Below are 19,277 nucleotides of genomic sequence, written 5' to 3'. Positions count from 1 at the left end.
AAACAAAGATTCTCACCACTGGGCCAATTGGCAGCATAAGTATGGATGGTGAAGAGATTGAGATAGTTAACAGTTTTAGTTTACTTGGCTCCACAATCAACACTCTTGGTACCAGCAGCCAGGAAATCAAGAGATGAAAAAGTCAGCTATCAAGGACCTCTCAAGAGTACTGAAGAGCAACAACTTTAGTTTGGAGAGTAAGGTGCACCTGATCCTATGCATCAGAGAGCTGGGCAGTGACTAGGGATGATAGAAAGAGAATTGATGCCTTTGAGCTGTGGTTCTGGAGAAGAATACTGAATATATCATACACTGCTCGAGCAAACAAGTTCGACCTAGAGAGGGTGAAACCAGGCTGCTCCTTGGAGGCAAGGATTCTGAAGCTTTGTCTGACGTGCTTTGCATATGTTACATGATGTCCTTGGATAGGGACATCATGTTTGGGAAGGTGGAGGGACAGCGCAAGAGAAGAAGACCCTTGGTAATATGGATTGATTCAATAACTGGGATATCAGGGGTAGGTGTGTTGGAGACAATAATGTTGGCACAGGATACAGCAGGGTCTAGGGCTCTTGTACATAGGGACACTATGAGTCACAAGCGACTGTATAGCACATAACAACAACAATATTCCTAGTGACAAGAAGCTGCACTGCAATCCTGAAAGCACGCAGTTCGAGGCCACCAGCTGTTCCTCAGGAAAAGGATGGGTAATCTCCCATGCAATTAACTACCTTTGAAAACCCACCAAAGAGTTAGATATGAGTCAGTTCTGATTTGATGGTATACAACAACATCATATACCTAAATATGTTTGTTGATGCTGTTTTTATGTGCTGTCAAGTCGCTTGCAACTCATAACCACCCTACGTACAATAGCTCTGAACCCTGCCCTATCCTGAGTCAGTCTCACTGTCTCAGACACACCTAAATCCAATAACCCAGTTACTGTGTCAATCCATCTCATCCAGGGTCTTCCTCTCCTGTGTTGTTCCTCTATCCTTCCAAGTATGAGGTTCTTCTCCAAGGACTTGTCCCTCCTGGCAACGTGCCCAAAGTATATACAACAGCTTTGAACCCTGCTCTCTCAATCCATCTCATCCAAGGTCTTCCTCTCTTGTGGTGTCCCTCCACCCTTCGAAGCACTATGAGAACATGTAATACTTGCAGTATATAGGCTGCCTTTTTCTCTTAACACTACATTTGTGCACATTAACCTATGTCAAAAGACATAGTAATACACCATTCAGCAACCCCCCCCTTTTAAGTTAAATATTCATGATGCAGTGAGTCAGGTAGCCTTTATTCAGTTGGAAGTTATCTGTTGAACACCCATTATATGTCATGCTCGGTACAAGCCTCTCTGCCCTAGTGACCAAACTGAGCTTTGAATGTGGTCTTTGGATTTATTAGTTAAAATAGCAATCCTTTCAGTTTGCTGTCATTTCAGACATATAGCTTTTCCACTTTGCTAGCAATGAATTAAAATCAGGCTTCAAACTCTGCTGTCCAATACAGTCAGTGACTTTGTTTAGTCATTTCCTATTCCATGCTGGATCTACTACTTATGAAGATTCTGAACATCACTTTAATACAGCTGTGAAGTTAGTAGGGACTTAATGATGCTTTAACTTCATGCGTCATGTCCATCCACTATGGCCTGGGATTATGTTTTGTCTGACATTTGAATGTGAATTTTGTGTGTGCAGCTGGGGCATTGTTCAGGTCATCAGGTTGGCTGGCAATACCGTCGATGGAGAATACTTTTAATAGGCTGAGAAGTACAGGTCGTTGGCTCGAGAAAAATGGTAATTCCTCATGAAAAATTCTAGACTTCCTGGATATTACCAAAAAGTAAAAAACAAACAAACAAGCAAAACAGAAACAACTAATTCCACTGCTCTCTGGTGAGCTACAACCCAGGCTGACTCTCCTTCTTGAAGGAAGCAAGAAAATTGCCCATCTTTCACCACTGAGGAGCTGGAAGATTCAAACCTCCGACCTTCTATTTAGCAGCCCACCATATAATACAGTATACAGCCAGGATTCCTTGGATATTAGTTAAGAATATGTAGTATTTGTTTCAAGTCCTTTTAATATCACTCACTCACTCATTGCTGTCAAGAAAGAACCAATTCATGGCTGACCCTCGTTGGGTTTCCCAGGGAAACCGCATGGAAGGCGATTACCCATTGTGCTCAAGTGGAGCCGCTGATGGATTTGATCCCCTAGAGAAACCTCCCACAGACTATGCCCCCAGAAAAAGTAGGACTGATTGATGTGAACTTCAAAATGGAGAAAATAAAGATGAAAACCTAAACCCTCTCTTATAAGCTCTTTTTACATAAAGGGATTTAATAAGTGAATATACAATAAGCAAAGCTCATAAATGTATTTTATTTACACTTGTGTTCTATTGTGATAAGATGATAGAAGATTGTTACAGCCTCTAGCACAGTCCTCTTGACAGGTAAAAAAAGAGGTTACCATTCACTTTTGGTTGTTTTTTCCATTATATATCATGTTTACCATGGGTCTTAGCCAATGACCCCTGAGAGTAGCCTTCTCTGAAGCTTGTCAGCACTGTTTCTTGATTGAGTGAGCATCAGTTCCACTAAATTACAGCAACAACAAAAAGTAAAGTTGCCAAGAAACCTAGAATGTAGTGGAATAAATCAATATTAGTCATGACCATATATTAAACCAAACAGGAGGCTGTTTGATTGGCTCTTTATGAGGCCCCCAGAACTCAGTTTAAAGTCACCAACTGCTCCCATATGATTTACAGCCTCCAAAAACCCTCTGGAGAATCAGCTATGAGTCAGTCCTGAGTCCACAGCAATGACTGATAGATTAAACAATAAGTGTTAACTCTTATCACTGAGTAGTAAGGAATTGTGCTGCCAATGCACAGGTATATGGTTCAAATCCTCCAGCTGCTACATGGGAGAAAGATGAGCAACCAACTCCTGTATGATTTACAATCTCTGGAAGGGTCAGCTATGGGTTGGTTCCAACTCAATGGTACACAACAGCAGAGAGGAAAACTTAACAGAGGATTCCTACTCTTAAGAGACTTTGCATCTATTTCAAGAAATAGGTCACTCTTTAACTTACTTCTTTTTACAAGAGGCGGCAAAGCGAATCCTGAAGGAGCAGGCACTTAGACTAGGATAATTGTGACAGTAAGAGCAAGTTCTTCACAGAAAAAAAAACCAACACATATATCTCTGTTCTAGCCATAATCATTCAAAAATTAGAGAGCTCTGGAGGTCCCGTGGTCAGAAGCTGCCAATCCAAAAGCATGTGGTTCTTATCCACCAGCTGCTCTGAGAGAGAAAGATGGGCAATTTCTTCAAGTGTGATTAAGTGCCTCTGAAAACCTGTCTCTGGAAGGTCAGCTAAGATTCATTTCCAACTCAACTGCATGTAACAGCAACAATCTACAAAAGAGTACATGAACTCACTCTACTAGACTAGTCCTTATCAAGATGGATACTATTCTTTCTACTGAACTCTAAGCATAACCAAGCACTGTGCCCAATCTAGAATCACAAAGAACCTCTCTCGGTAAGGAGATGGCCCAGTGTTGTTGTCTCAGTACCTGAGTTAAGAGTAGGATCTAATTTCCTCATCATGTCTCTGTGTTAAATCTGTCTTCACATGAAAACAAGAGCCTTTTGTATTTCCCTCATAAATTCAAATGGCCCGTGTAACATTATGACAGTTGCTTTGCTCTCCAAAGGAAAAAAGTCTCCTTAATAAAAGAAGTAAAAACTCCATAATATCCGAGTGATGAAATATTTCAAGCAGCTAATTAACTCACCTGCAGTATGTATATTCTTGAGGAGGCAATTGACTTTTTATCATCCTTGGCCAAGTCATGATTTGGAATCATAGTAGCGGCACAAAGTTGTTGAGATTACAGCTACCAAGAAAAACAGGAGGACTGCCAGGATCATTGACAATTAGCCAAGAAAACTTATCAAATGAGGCTTACAATTAAGCTTCCTGCTGTCTAAATCTCACAAGTTCAGATCAACATGGGAAAACAATTGTTTCTGCCTTCATTGTCTTGATCATCCATCTGTGCTACTATGATAGAAATACCTCAAGTTGAGTGGTTTTAACAAACAAGATTTCTTTTCTCCACAATCACTTACTCTCACTCATTGCTGTCAAGTCAGAATCAACTCATATCTGGACATCCATTGGGTTTTCAGATTGTTAGGAGGCTAGAAATTGGAGCTCCAAGTGACAGCTCTTGGGGAAAGCTTTCTCTTTGTGTCAGTTTTGAGTGAAGAAGGTTTTTGTTGCTTTGAGCTCCTGAGTGATCTTTATGAGACCTGGTGTCTCTTTTCCTCCATCTCTGCATTTTCTGTAGTGTCTACATTATTTTATATCTCAAAAGATACTACCTCAAAACAACTATGAGATATCATCTTACCTCAGTAACAATGGCAAAATTTAACAGAACAGCAAACATCAAATGCTGGCGAGGTTGTGGAGAAACTGGTGAGAGTGTAAAATAGTGCAAACACTGTGGAAGGCGGTATGGTGATTTCTCAAAAAGGTGCAAGTAGAGATACCATTTGACCCAGCAATTCCACTACTGGGAATATACTCCAAAGAAACCCTAACCACCACCCAAACAGATATATGCACACCCATTTTTATCGTGGCTTTGTTCACAATAGCAAAGAGCTGGAAACAACCCAAGTGCCCATTAACAAACAAGTGGATAGAGAAACTGTGGTGTATTCACACAATGGAACACTATGTAGCATTGAAAAACAAGGAACTCATGAAATATTATGCAAAATGGATGACCCTGGAGGACGTTAATGCTGAGTGAAGTGTCTCAGTCACAGAAGGACAAATATTGCATAGGGGCCACTGTTGTAAAATGGTACTGACATCGGGGTTGAGGGAAGACGGAGAAGGAGGGGAGGAATGATGTACACTGCATTGAAACAGATGAGGGAGAGAACTGTTTAAAAGGGATATGTGATTGGGTATTATTGTCATTACAAAAGTCCAAAATGAAAATGGCACAGTGGAGTGGACTTGGGAGTAGGGGTTGCATAACAATGAAAGAGTTATTCTTTTACTTTTCATGAAGAAGAGTGAACTGGGGGGAAGGGGTGGGCAGGGAGAAGAGCGCAACGATGAATGACTGGAAACCCTAAGTCTCTGTAAACTTTCATTAAAATTAATTTTTTAAAAAAAGATATTACCTCAAGATACACTCTACACAAACATAACAAAAAACAACCAATTCCTAAATAGAATTGTAACCACAGGCCAAAAGAAGTTAGAAATCACTGCAAGTATTTGGGAGAAACACAATTTAAATCATAACTCACCTCCATCATAGTAGTTTAACCATTGGATGGAACACCACAGTGGCATTTGCATGGGCTACGAGCATGTTCTCCACACTGGGTAATCCTTCAATGACTCAGGTACAGAGCCGAACAGAACTTGAACCAAGAGTAGGAAGGACAGTGGCTCTGCTGGCATTGGCCTTGGGTACATTAAGTACAACCAGTGGCTGGGCTTGGGTATATTGCAACTTCACAGGGTTTTTATTTTGTCATTATTTAAATTACAAAACAAAAAATAATTAATTTCCTATCTCTCTAATCCAGTAATTGTAATTTTTTTTTCTTTCACAGTCAAACTTGTGGAAAAAATTGACTAATGACTATCTTCCTTTTCTTAAGGGGGTAAGATGAATAAGGAGAAAGCTGAGATGGAGAATGATGGGCAGTTTCTACCTGGTTTCATTTAGTTTTTTCCAACCTATTGTTTCCCATCTAAGTTCTTCCTCTCTCTTAAGCCCTTTGCATGAGTTGGCTAATTTGTCCAGGTTTGATAGATATTGCTCCTTGGTGGAAGCCCATTCTTCCATTCAGCTTAATTATTGCAGAAAAGGTAGTGTCACCTGGATCCAGTTTCCTGGGAAGGTAGCCACAGATCCAGGACCCTGGCCACCCAAATGGCAGGCAAAAGGGGGACTGGAATCTTATTCTTTCATTTCCTAACAGCAACATTTTTTTTAATAACTGTATAGTGAGATGGCAGATACTCACTGACAAGCATCACTGCATTGCTCAAAGCACAGAAAAATAGTTAGTGCATTGAAATAGAACTTTGAAAAGTGCAAGCTATAGTTTAAGGGGAAAACAAAGACCCAAATTGCACTCATCATGAATTGTCATGTTGTCTATTGTGAAGCAAATACAAGGGTGGACATGACTGAAGCCTGGTCAGACTCTCATCTATTATTCAGTTTTGCTCCATTGGCATGAAATACACACAGAGGCAAGTGTTTAATTAAAATGCCAGACTTTGTATTGTCTATTCTTAGCTTTCAAAGACAATGAACTCTGTTATGATATTGTGTAGACTTTTTTATTCAACTTGAAAGCATAAACCCTGAAAGAATTAAATAGCTCACCAGGAAATGGAATGGAATGATGACAAGAACACACTCAGTGCGTGCTGTCGGTAGGTGCAAGGTTCAACAGTCTCATCGAAGATAGGCTGACATGAAGTGTAGGCGCTAAAAATCCTATCATTTGTCATTATTAGAGAAATAAGCATGGTGATTGTTTGATTTTGTCCTCGAACAATAATATATAGAATTATGCATAAGTCAGGTGTGTTATGAACTCAAAGCAAATTTATAAAAGGAACTCATTGAAGCATTTGCATGTAGGTTATAGTCGTTCCCCTGGGCAACACCTTTGAAGGGTACTGGGAAATGTTTGAACACTTACTAGTAAAAGGTGTTTGTGATTCTTTTCCATTCTAAATCAGAAGATCCTATGACAAGATGACTTGAGATTCCAATTTGAGAGCTGTTAACAAGACCTGGTTCTCTGCCCCCTGTCTGTCAGAGGACAGGGTATTAAGAAGTGTACTTGCTTCTCCCGCTGGGCCCACAGCTCCTTCCTTATACAAAAGAGAGTGAGTGGTCTCTGCAGTTAGAAAGCCGTGAACTTGACTTCAGAAAAATGTTAGTTCAACGCCTGCGTTAGTTCAACGCTTGTTGCTAAAGAAAGCCGTGAACTTGAATGTTAGCTCCTCCTGCAGCGTGGACTGTGCAGCGTGAACTCCTCAACTCTAGAGGGTGCTGTTCTCCTAGTTGTGAGGCACCTGTTGGATTTGCACAACATGCTACCTTTGGTGGGACTTGAGGTTTTATTCTCTTAAAGTATCTGTTCCTACTGCCATTAGATTTCCTGGGTTGTAAATCTTTACCAGATTTATAGAGCAAAGAGACTCTCCTCTTTCTCACTCAGAGTTTCTGGTGAATTTGATCTGTTGCCCTTCTAGTTTGCAACGCAACATTTTAAGGCACTCTGTCACCAAGGCTCCTTATTTGCAGAAATCATGGGCTTTCAGAGGATCTACCTAACTGGATGATTGTGAAAAGTTAATTAAATAATACATGAAAGGCACTTAGTTTTGAACATTACATTTATATATGAGGTGCTCATCAGATGTTAGCAGTTTGATGATGATGGTGTCCTTTTTTTCCCCCCAGTAGAGTTAGTCTCAAATTTAACCCTCTAAAGCAAAACTTTTCATACTTCATTGCAACTTTCATACTTCCCGTCACTTTAGTACTATTATGTATAATAAAACGATGTTTAAATTAAAATCTTCATTTGTTATGTAATCACATTGAACCAAATCCACTGCTATTGAGTTGATTCACTCACAGTGACCTTGCAGGGTGGAGTACAAGTGCTAAGACCTTCCAACGCTTGCATATCTTTGCAGGAAAAAACCTACCACGTCTGACTCCCTTTGTGGGTTTGAATCACCAATCTTTTGGTTAATAACTGAGTTACTTAGAAACATTAGTAGCAACTATGATGAGAAATATATCTAAACTCCCATCTAAGATGAAAAACCATCTCAGAGCTGAAGGGAAAGAGGATAATTTCATCATTTTCGAGATCTAGAATCACCTTACTAAGATTGAGTTCCTTTCAATTCATATTTCCATTGGGCTTTTCTTTTTTACTATTTCTTTTGTTTTATGTACGCCATTTCCTGTGTGAATATGACATGGGTCTTAAGGGGCCTCATTCAGACAATCTGTTGAATTAAGATTGATTGTTTTTTCTAAGACTGAGGAAAGGTAGAAGTAAACACTTAGCATGAGACAAATGAGGCAATGATTAAATTGGACTCCACAGTGACACCGATCATTCCAATGAGACTTAGTTAACAATTCAATTTGTGTCCTTAGCAAACTTTCTTCTTAACTTCATCCACTTAGGGAAATTGATTTATTGTCTTCTACTACCCCCACCTCTCAAAAGGAGCAGAAACATTTGAAAACAAAGTTAAATGTATATAAAGAGTACCACAGTAGATGGAAATAAACCAAGAGGGCCCACTCACTCACTCTTTGCCTTCACATAAGAACCAATGCAGAGCAGGCCCTCCAACTGGTATCCAAGTCTGCATATAGCATAGGAGAGGATGCTCATCTTTCTCCTACCGAGTTGCTGCTGGATTTGAAACGCCAGAGAAAAATCACCTTTGGGTTAGCAGTGCAACTTCCTAAGAACTAAGCCAGTAAAGCTACTATAATAATGTTGTATGCGTAATGTGTCAGGTTGCTAACTGATAGGTCAAGGGTTTGAATCCACCAGCAGCTCTCAGACAGATGAACAGCATCTTCCCATAGAGATTCGCAGCCTCAGAGACCTGAGAGAAGGTCATCATCCATCAGAACCAGTGAGAGGTGGCACTGGGTGATGGCAGAAGGAGCCTTTAAAGAATCTGATATTTTATTATTCTTTATAGTCATAAAATGCCACTTCATTTTTTAAAAAAAGCAAAACATATCCTCTTTGATTGATTGTGAGAGTATTAAAATCATATTAGCTTTCAGTTAGTTATTTGTGATGCACTTAGTTATTCCCTGATTTATACTTGTCTCCAGGATCCAATTTTGTTTCCACCACAGAGCACAGCCTAACAAAAAAGATCTTATAAAAGGTTTTCCAGTTTTGAGAAGAAAAACAAGGTGTGTACTAATGAGGAGCTCTTACCTGTCACCAAACCTTACAAAGATAGAGAAAAATAAATGTAACATTCATTTATATAGATTTGTTGATATGTGCTGTCCAGATACAACATAGATATTAGATGATAGATACAACATGCATTACTACACACATATATCACATGTTTACACACACAGTTCAAGTATGTGTAAAATGAGGACATACGTTATCCTTGCTTGTGAATTCTAATGAGAACAAAACCTGAAAAAACACTTGGGAGATCAAAAGACAAGACTGGTCTGAGGTAAAAACAATATCCAGAATACATGGGATCCATGTGAGATTTCATCTGAGTTGGTGGTGTCATTGTTATGTGCCATTGAGTCAACTATGATTCATAGAAAACCTATACACAATAGCTCTGAACCCTGATCTATCCTGGGCCAATCTCACTGTCTCAGATACTCCTACCCTCATTACCCCAGTTACTGTGTCAATCCGTCTTATCTGAGGTCTTCCTCTCCTGTGCTGTCTTTCTACGCTTCCAAGCATGATATCCTTTTCCAGGTATTGGTCCCTCCTGGAAACATGTCCCAAGTATGTGAGACAGAGCCACAAAATCCTTACCTCCAAAGAAAAGCTTACTTTAATCCTTTCCAAGACGTATCTGTTAGTTCTCTTGACAGTCCACGGTATGTTCAGTACTCTTCTTCAGCACCACAACTCAAAGGCATCAATTCTAATCTTTGGTCATTGTCACTGATGCATACCAAGTAATTACAAAGACCATGGCTTAGCGCTGGAACACCTTAGTCTCTATACTGACATCATTTCTCTTCAGCACTCTGGAGAAGCCCTGATAGCAGATTTTCCTAATGAAATTTGTCTTTTGAGTTCCTGACTGCTGGTGCCAAGAGTGTTGACTGTAGAACCTAGCAAGTTAAAATTGTTAACAAACTCAATTTCTTCTCATCTATCATGGTATTGTCAATTGGCTTGGTGATAATCTTCGTTTCCTTGTCCCCAATTAAGGGAATGTCAGAGGCAGAGGAGGTGGAAACTACCAGATGGTGAAAAACCAGGGAAACTGAGTCCCACAGAGGAGTTTTCAAAGCTGATATCTCATTGTTTTTCTCCAGCTAAAACTCTTTAAATTGTGGTTTTAGGTCCAGCATCTCAAGCTTTACACAGTTAAATTCTTCACTGGTCAACACCATCACTACTACTCCATACCTGGTCCTGCCACCTCCTCCCTCTTTCTCCCTCTTGTATGCCAAGAGTACTACTATTCTGCTATATTTTGAGGAGGAAAGGTAACATATGTCAGTTTGCATAACTCTTTTAAAAGCCAGTAAGCAGTGCTATTATATATCAAGATTGCAATGCTTGTTATAATACCTTTTAAAAGCATCATCTGCTAAGTACTTTCTTAAGGAGTTCTGGTACCGTAGTCCACAGAGAGCTGGTTGCATTGCTAATCTAAAAGCTGCACTTCTCTGGCTGAATTCACCACTAGTCTCCTTCCATGTTATTTACCATATAGGAAACCTGCTGGAGTTCATCCAAGAGCTGGACCCACTCAGTGGCAATGAGAGAGAAGTACTTTGGTATGTGATGTGCATTATAAGTACATGTGTCCATGGTTATTCATTGGACATTAGCACACAAGGTGAGTATTCCTTCAATTCACAGACAGGAAACTGAGGCTCAGAATGATTTCTCCTTCCAAATTCTGAGTTGATGAGAGCTTGTGTACTTCAGTACTACAGAGTACTGGTGGTTGGACCCTGATAGTCATATTGTTTTAGAATTTCATATTGCAATTTCTGACAATATGCATTAAATCAAATGGAACATTAATATAAATTTTAACAGATACCTTAGGTTTTACACATAAGCATTATTACTCTCAAAATTTCTTCTATTTGTTCTCGCTCTTCCATGTAGTTACCATTTAGGTCAACTTCTGTAAATGATGTGTTGTTGTTGTTGTTGTTAGGTGCCATCGAGTCAAGTATGACTCATAGTAACCCTTTGGACAACAGATCTGAACCCTGTCCTGTCCTGTGCCATCCTCACAATCTCTGCCACACTCAAGCCCATAGCTGCAGCCACTGTGTCAACTCACCTGGTTGAGGTCTTCCTCTCCTATGCCATCCACAAATATAAGGTAAAAAGATTGTTTGATTGCCTCTGTTCTCTGAGGTAATGAGGCAAAGAATTCATGAGTATTTTCTATGGATAAAATGTGGATTCTAATGGGAGACAGAGCCAATCTGCAAGCCTATCAAAAACAAACAACAGAAACCAGGCCTGGGAGGCAGGTGACAACCAAGGAATAGAATTCACACATTTCATTTAGAGAAACTAGCAAAATGCCACGAAAGCAGTCAGGAAAGTCAGTCTTAAGCATCTGTCAGACTCAGAGGGCCTGACGTTATTTTAAAACATATTCAAGTAAAACTCCCACTCAAAGTTGCAGCTCCCTCTTAAGGAAACAATACAGATAACTATTAAAGGAGGGTGGAGGGAAGAGTCTCCTCTTCCAGAGAGGGGAGATCCTCACCCTTCATAAGTATTGATGATGTCCTTCTGATCCAGATTTACTTATCTGTCACTTGCATTTAAAGTGTGCCTAATCCTAGAAAGAGAAAGGCATATAATATTGCAAGCTATGATCTTGTTTTATTATTGAAAAATTGAAGCACATCACATTTACTGTGACAGTGCTTTCAGTTGTTGTTGTTATGTGCCATTGAGTCGCCTGCAACCTATAGCAACCCTATGTACAGCACCTCTGAACCCTGCCCTGTCCTGAGACATTCTTACTAATTCCAACACACTAACCCTCATTGCCATTGCCCCAGTTACTGTATCAATCCATCTCATCCAGGGTCTTCCTCTCTTGAACTGTTCCTCCACCCTTCCAGGCATGATGTCCTGCTCCAAAGACCGGTCTTTATGTAAGACAGAACTTCAAAATCCTAGCCTCAAAGGAGAGATTTGGTTTCATCCTCTCCAAGATAAACCTTTTTGTTTTCTTGGCAGTCCCTGGTATGTTCAAGACTTTTCTCCAGTACCACATTTTGAAGACATCCGTTTTTCTTCTGTCATCCTTAGTTCTTATCCAGCTCTCTGATGCATAGCAAGTATTTGCAAAGACCATGGCCTCAGACACATCTTACTGTCTAGACTGACATCGTTGCTTTTCAGCACTCTGAAGAGGTCCCTGACAGCAGATTTTCCTAATGCAATTAATCTTTTGATTTCCTGACTGCTCGTGCCAAGAGTGTTAATTGTTAACAACCTCAATCTTTTCTCCATCTATCATGGTGCTGCCAATTGGCCCAGTGGTGAGAATTTTTGTCTTCTTGTTGTTGAGCTTCAATCCATACTGAAGACTACAGTCCTTGACCTTCTGCAGCAGCGCTTCAGGTCTTCTTCAGTTTCAGCAAGCAAGATTTTGTTATTTGCATAATGTAGGTTGTTGATGAGTCTACCTCCAATCCTGATACAACATTCATCCTCATAAAGCCCAAATGAACTGTTTCCCAAATGATCTGTTCTGCATATGATTGAAAAGTGTGGAGACAGGAATACAATATTCAACTGTTGATTTGTGCAATGTATCCAGTGGGCTGGTTAATTTTTAATTTCATTAAATGATAGTAGCTTCTTGAAGGATATGTACATGTACAGCCAAGCACAATCAATAAGAGTGCATCTGAATTCCAAAATCAATCTCCATAATAGTCTATGTGTTTCCTACTGCCAAAGGGGCCCTTTAGAGTAGTGAGAGAAGATCTTCACCCTGAAACCCACAGCGTCCCTTTTCAGCAGGAAGTAGCTAAGAGAATACGCCGTCCCCTTTTCCTTATGACTCAGGGTGAAGTCTCTCTCAGGGAGGAGTGATAGGGAATGGCAAAGGATACACTGACAAAGAAGATTAATCAGAACTGGCTTTGACAAGCACTGTGGCATTTGGACAAGAACAAACTGGGAGGAGGGTAGAGAGAATAGTGCAACAATGAATGAGTGGAAGCCCAAAATCTCTGTAAATGTTTATGAAAATTAATAAAATATAATTATAGAAAAAAAAATAAATGATAGTAGCTATAAAATATGATCACTACATGCATGCTAATCAACAGCTTAATATTCAGTTCATGTAACTCACAGCAAAATTGAAAAGCCTTACTATTTATAGCATTAAAATATCACCGATTTGAAAGGTCATTGTTGTTGTTTTTAGGTGTCACCAACTAGGTTACAACTCATAACGACCCTATACACAACAGATCTGAATCCTGTCCTATCTTGTGCCATCTTCACTATTTCTGACATATTTGAGCCCATTGCTGCAGTCACTATGTCAATTCATCTAGTTGATGGTCTTCCTCTCCTTTGCTGACCTTCCACACTTCCTAGCATCATGTCCTTCTCCAAGGAATAGCACCTCCTAGTAACATACCGAAGTATGTGTGGCAAAAGCCTCATCATTCTTGCCTCCAAAGCACTCGGGCTGCACCCTTTCCAAGACATATTTGCTTATTCTTTTAGCTGTCCATGGAATGTTCAGTGCTCTTCTTCAACACCCCAGTTCAAAAGCACAAATTCTTCTTCTGTCTTCCTTATTTATTGTCCAGCTCTCAGATACAAAGCAAGTGACAAGATCATGACCTGAATCTGGTGCATCTTAGTCTTCAAATGAACATCATTGTTCCTCAGTCATTTGGAGATTTTCCTGACTGCAGACTTTCCCAATGCCTCACCTGATCTCCTGACTGCTGGTACCAACAGTGTTGACTGTGCATCCAAGTAAAATGAAATCGTTGACAGATTAGAATCTTTTTTCCATCTATCACAATGTTGCTTATTGGTCAGTGAGGAGGATTTGATTCTTGATTTTAAACCATGCAATGTTCCCTTGTTTTATTTGCACAACAGTTTATTGATCTAGGTATAAGTTTCTGTTCTTGTCAATGTTATTCATAATTTGTTATCTACACAGACAAATGCATTTGCATAGTCAATAAAACACAGATAGACATTCTTTTGGTATTTTCTGCTTTCAGCCAAAATTCATGTGACATCAGCAATGATATCCCTAGTGCCCTGGTCTCTCCTAAACCTAATTTGGACTTCTGGCAGTTCTCTGTCAATGTACTGGATTAGCCATTTTTGGGTCATTTTCAGCAATATTTTGTTTGCAATTGATATTAATAGTATTTATATCATTAATATAAATAATTTCCACATTTGGTTGGATCACCTTTGTTTGGGATGGGAACAAATATGGATTTCTTCCAATCAGTTTGCCAGGTAGCTACCATTCAAATTTCCTGGTTCAGACTGGTGAGCATGTCCAGGGCTGTATCCGTTAGCTGAAACATATCAATTTGTACCCCATCAATTCCTGGGGCCTTAGTTTTTGCCAATGCCTTCAGTGCAGCTTAAATTTCTTCTTTCATTACCATCAGCTCTTGATCACATGCTATTTCAGGAAATGCTTCCATGTCAGTCTATTCTTTTTGATACAGTGATTCTATGCATTTCTTCCATCATCTTTTGATGATTCCTGGATCATTGAACATTTTGCCCGTAGCATCTCTCAGCACATGCATAATACTGCACTATTAGTAACTGCAAGCCTTAACTTACAAATGGCTACATAGGCAGACAGGCAAGGTTAACAGATAAGTGAAAGGGACTACATGGCTGACCATACATAGATTTATTAGATGATAGCTTTACATTCATATTGTGTATGCTGTAAATACATCCTTTCACATGATAGAGCCAAAAAACAAGTTATGTAAAATGTTCTGTAAACTTCTTACTCATAACAAAACAAACCTAGGGAATAAGTTACAGGTTCTAAGGCTTTAATACCTAAGTCTTGTGGGACATCAAGGTCTATTTACAAGACTTAGGCCACAGAAGCAATGTTCTGCATACTGCTTTGGTGAGTACCAACTGGGGTCTTACAAACTTACAGGAGACCACTTAAGACAAACCTATTGTGTCTGGAAAAAAAGACAAACCTTCCCTGTCTGGAACCAAGAAAAAGGAAAAAGAAAAAAAAAAAGACACACAAAAAATATCGACAGCCCAAAACAACAAAGATCCAAAGAGACAAATAGTCTAAATGTCTAAGTAACCACATGAACCTCACCCTCCACTCCTCTGAGACCAGAAAAGCTAGATGGTACCTGACCACTACGGCTCATCATTTTAAAGAGATAACAGCAGAAGGCTCTGGACAAAGTGGGAGAACAACGTAGAACAAAACTCAGAGTATTAACCTAACTTTCTGGTTAAGATTTTCTTGAGATTAAGACCCCTTCAAGACTGAAACTAATCTCTCCCCTTTGGAGCCGCTTTCAGCCAAACATTAGACATTAACTCACGGAGGTATTCACTCCTTAGGACAGTAAACCACACATGATCAAAATGGGAAGTATTCGTCCAAGGTGACATCTCAGAGATGAGGAAGGAATACAAGGAGGAGGGAAACAAGAATCCTGAGGGGAAAATGAGAAGGGTGTTGTTACAATATGTTGTTAGGCACCATTGAGTTGGAACTGACCCGTAGCTGATCCTCCAGTAGGTTTTTAGAGCCAATAAATCAAATGAAAGGGGATTAACAGAGCAGAACAGCTGGTGGCCTCGAACTGCATGCCTTCAAGATTGCAGCACAGCTTCTTGCCACTAGGCTACCAGAGCTGGGGACAGTTGTTAACACCATGAAGCAAAATGTGTCTGAGTGACTGAATGTTAAAACAGTGTATGGTAAACTCTCCCTCAAAGAGCATGGACACTAAACACACACACACACACACACACAGTCCACTTCAGGGCAGAAATCTTGATAAAAGCCATTGCTTTGGACTTGAATTCTGACACATAATGACCCTAAGAAAAGCCAAAATTATTTCTATTTCCGAAACTTCCAAAAACCTATTTCAAATCTTTCTTCAAACTTTCATCTCACAAGAACTCCCCAATGACTTTCGTCGACAACGCAGGTTTACTTGTCCTTCAAATATGCCTCATATATTTTCCACCTTTCTACTTTCCTCACACTATTCCACCCAACCATAACATTATCCCACAGCAACATTCTGTCTGACCAAATCTCATCCACGGACTCATCTGAAATGCAGAAAGTGTTCAAAAGTGACCCGGTTCTCTACTCAACTATTTCTCTTTCCTCCAAAATCCTTTCAACATGACGAGCATGTTATTTAGTTGCTTTAAAATATTAATTATTTTAGGGTGAGCCTGGAAGACATTATACTGAGTGAAATAGCTCAGTCACAAAAATTACTGCATAACACTGCTGTTATAAAACAGGATTGACATAGGGGATTGGGGAGAGACTAGCAAAAGAATGGAGAGATAATGAATATTGCACTGGAACATATGAGGAGAAGAATTGTCTGAAAGGAATGTATGATTAAGTATTATATATAAGACAACAATTTGGAACAAGAGGTGCATTGCGGAGCAGACGGGAGGAAAATGTGCAGCAATGAGTGAATGGAAACCCAACTAGTCTGTAAACCTTCATTAAAATCACATTTAAAAAAAAATTACAAACCAAAAGAAATTAAATCTTTTAACGTGATAAACTTATGTATCACTTAACTTCTTAACATTTTAATCTCCTTGAGATAAAAATCCCATATTACTCTTCCTAGTCTTTCCACCCTCACATGGCTTCTTGCTTACATAGCAGGTACTCAGTACTCACTAATTTGATCCTAAAATAAAACATTCCAAATCCACTGCTATCAAGTCTATTTACAATCATCAGGAGTCCATGTGTTAACAAACACAGCCTTGTTAGCTGGAATGTTCATGGAAGTGAAACTACAGACTTCATGGTGCTACTGGGTGGGCTTGAACTGCCAAGCTGGAGGCTAGCAGCCAAGCATAAACTGAAGCACCAGGAGATCTAGTTTGAGCTTATCCTTATTAAAGTAACGAGCTTGAAAATAGAAGGAGATCAGGGACAAACCTTATTTTCTTAGAATTCCAAATTTCACAGAAAATCTCAGGTGAAATTTGTGGGGACTCCTTACTTTGAGCTCAGACAATGTTAGTCCTTGATATGTTGTTGTTAGGTGTCAAGCTAACAGGACTCATGGTGACCCCATGAACGAAGGATTGGAAACTTGCTCCACCCTCACATTCTCTGCCACATGTGAGTCCATTGTTACTTAAATTTAGAACTTGTCCTACTATGAGAATCCTATGTAATCCAATGTTCTGTTTTGTCTTTTCTTTTTAATCTTCTTATGTTATTCTATATTCTCCAACTTTTAGTAATTACAAAGGTTTTAAAAAAAACCAAACAAACAAACCACAAACTCCTACATCAAAAAAGGAATGGATAGAGGAACTGAGGTATAGTCACACAATGGAATATTACGCAGCACTGATAAACAAGGAACTCATAAAATATTACACAAAATGGGTGATCCTGGAGGACATTATGCTGAGTGAAATATCTCCATCACAAAGGACAAATACTGTGTAATGCCACTGTTATAAAACAGGACTGACATGGGGAGTTGGGGGGAAACTAAGAAAAGAGGGGATAGTGAACATTGCATTGAAAGGAGGGAAAGAAGTATCTAGAAGAAGTATATGATTAGGTATTACTTGCATGACAACAGTACAGAATAAGAGGTGCAGAATAAAGTGGACTAGGTGGCGGGGTAGGGGATGAAATTGTGCAACAATGAAAGAATCTTTTTAAAGAGAAAAGTGAACTGGGGTGAGGGGAATAGGGAGGAAAATGCAACAATGAACAAATGGAAATTAAGTTTTCTGTAAACTTTCATTAAAATAATTTTTTTAAAAAAGAAAAAACATGTAAAATAAAACAAAACTCCTAACATGGAGCTCTTGTGGCCTACTCCACAGGGTACTGCATTGCTAAGTCAAACACTGAGTCTTTCTAGTGTCTTGAATCCAGCTCCTCCAATACAATTTATAGCTGGGGAAATCCACTGGGGGTCAACTGCGAGTTGGTTCTGACTCGATGGCATGAGTTTGAGAGAGTTGGCACAGTGGTTACCTTACCAATTGTACCACGCATTCTTCTTGACTTTTCAACCCCTTTATGAGATACATTCATATTCTTAAATGCAGAATGAATACATTTGACTCCAATTGATGTATTTAAATTGAGGTGTTGGCAAATAGTACTGAATATCCCAAGGAATGCAAAAAGAACAAATGAATCTGGTTTGGAGGAAGTCCAACCAAGGTATTCCTTAGAGGTAAGGATGGTGAAACTTCGTCTCACGTACTTTGGGCATGTTGTCTGTCAGGAGGGGTCATTCCTCGGGAAAAGACATAAAGCTAGAATAGGTGGAGGGTCAGTGGAAAAGTGCATGATCCTCAAGAAATTGGATGGACACAGGGACTGCAGCAATGGCTACAACATGACGACCTGGTGAGGATAGGACAAGATTCAGATCTGTTATTCATCAGGTTGCTACGAGTCAAAGTCGACCAGATGGCACCTAACAACCACATTCCAGAGAACATTGTATCGTCAAAAAATGGAAGCAATGATATTTTTAAATGTATGTATTTTTCCAGTATCTTTCAACTTCCCCAACAACCAGCGGACATCTTTTTTTTTTCTTAAAACTGGGAAATTAGGGAGAATGCAGCAGATGTGAAGCTTCTAGAATCAGTGGATATTCCTAGGGGTAAAGTGATGTAAATTGTTGGATTTACCTCTCTGGATACTTGCGTCTTTGAAATCTTCACTACCTTGTGAGTTCTTTCGAATCATGAAACCGGTGAATTTTGTTTAAATGGCTTCTATTTAGTTTATAGTTTAGTTTTCCTCGATGGGAAGACTGGTTCTGTTCAAAATTTGAGCAATGGAATATAACATTATGGAGAATAATATGTGTATCAGGTAGAAAAAAATCTCTTGGATATTAATTTTATCCTTTCCTTTATTAATATTAGGCCTTTTTATCTGCACTAACAGGAAATGTCTTCTATTCCTTTTTGTATGTTTTATTCCATAATTTCCACACTTTTCAATATTTGCTAACATCTTAGGATCTAAATATACTATATGGTATAATTAGCATTATAACTATAATTTATGGCTGACTCTGAGAAGAATGGGAATCCCAGAACACTTGATCGTTCTAATGTGAAACTTATACTTGGACCAGGAGGCAGTCGTCAGAACAGGGCAAGGGA

At 39.3% G+C, this 19,277-nt stretch overlaps 1 pseudogene; it reads left to right on the top strand.

The window, feature by feature from the left end:
• Positions 1 to 19,277, top strand: part of LOC102854799 — a 56,619-nt pseudogene that overhangs the window by 24,438 nt on the left and 12,904 nt on the right.

The sequence above is a fragment of the Elephantulus edwardii genome, unplaced genomic scaffold (genome assembly GCF_000299155.1).
Source record: "Elephantulus edwardii isolate Elephantulus edwardi_28Jun2011 unplaced genomic scaffold, EleEdw1.0 scaffold00056, whole genome shotgun sequence".
Taxonomy (NCBI): domain Eukaryota; kingdom Metazoa; phylum Chordata; class Mammalia; order Macroscelidea; family Macroscelididae; genus Elephantulus; species Elephantulus edwardii.
Note: the sequence above shows the minus strand (reverse complement) of the source record. Positions and strands in the feature narration are given on the sequence as shown.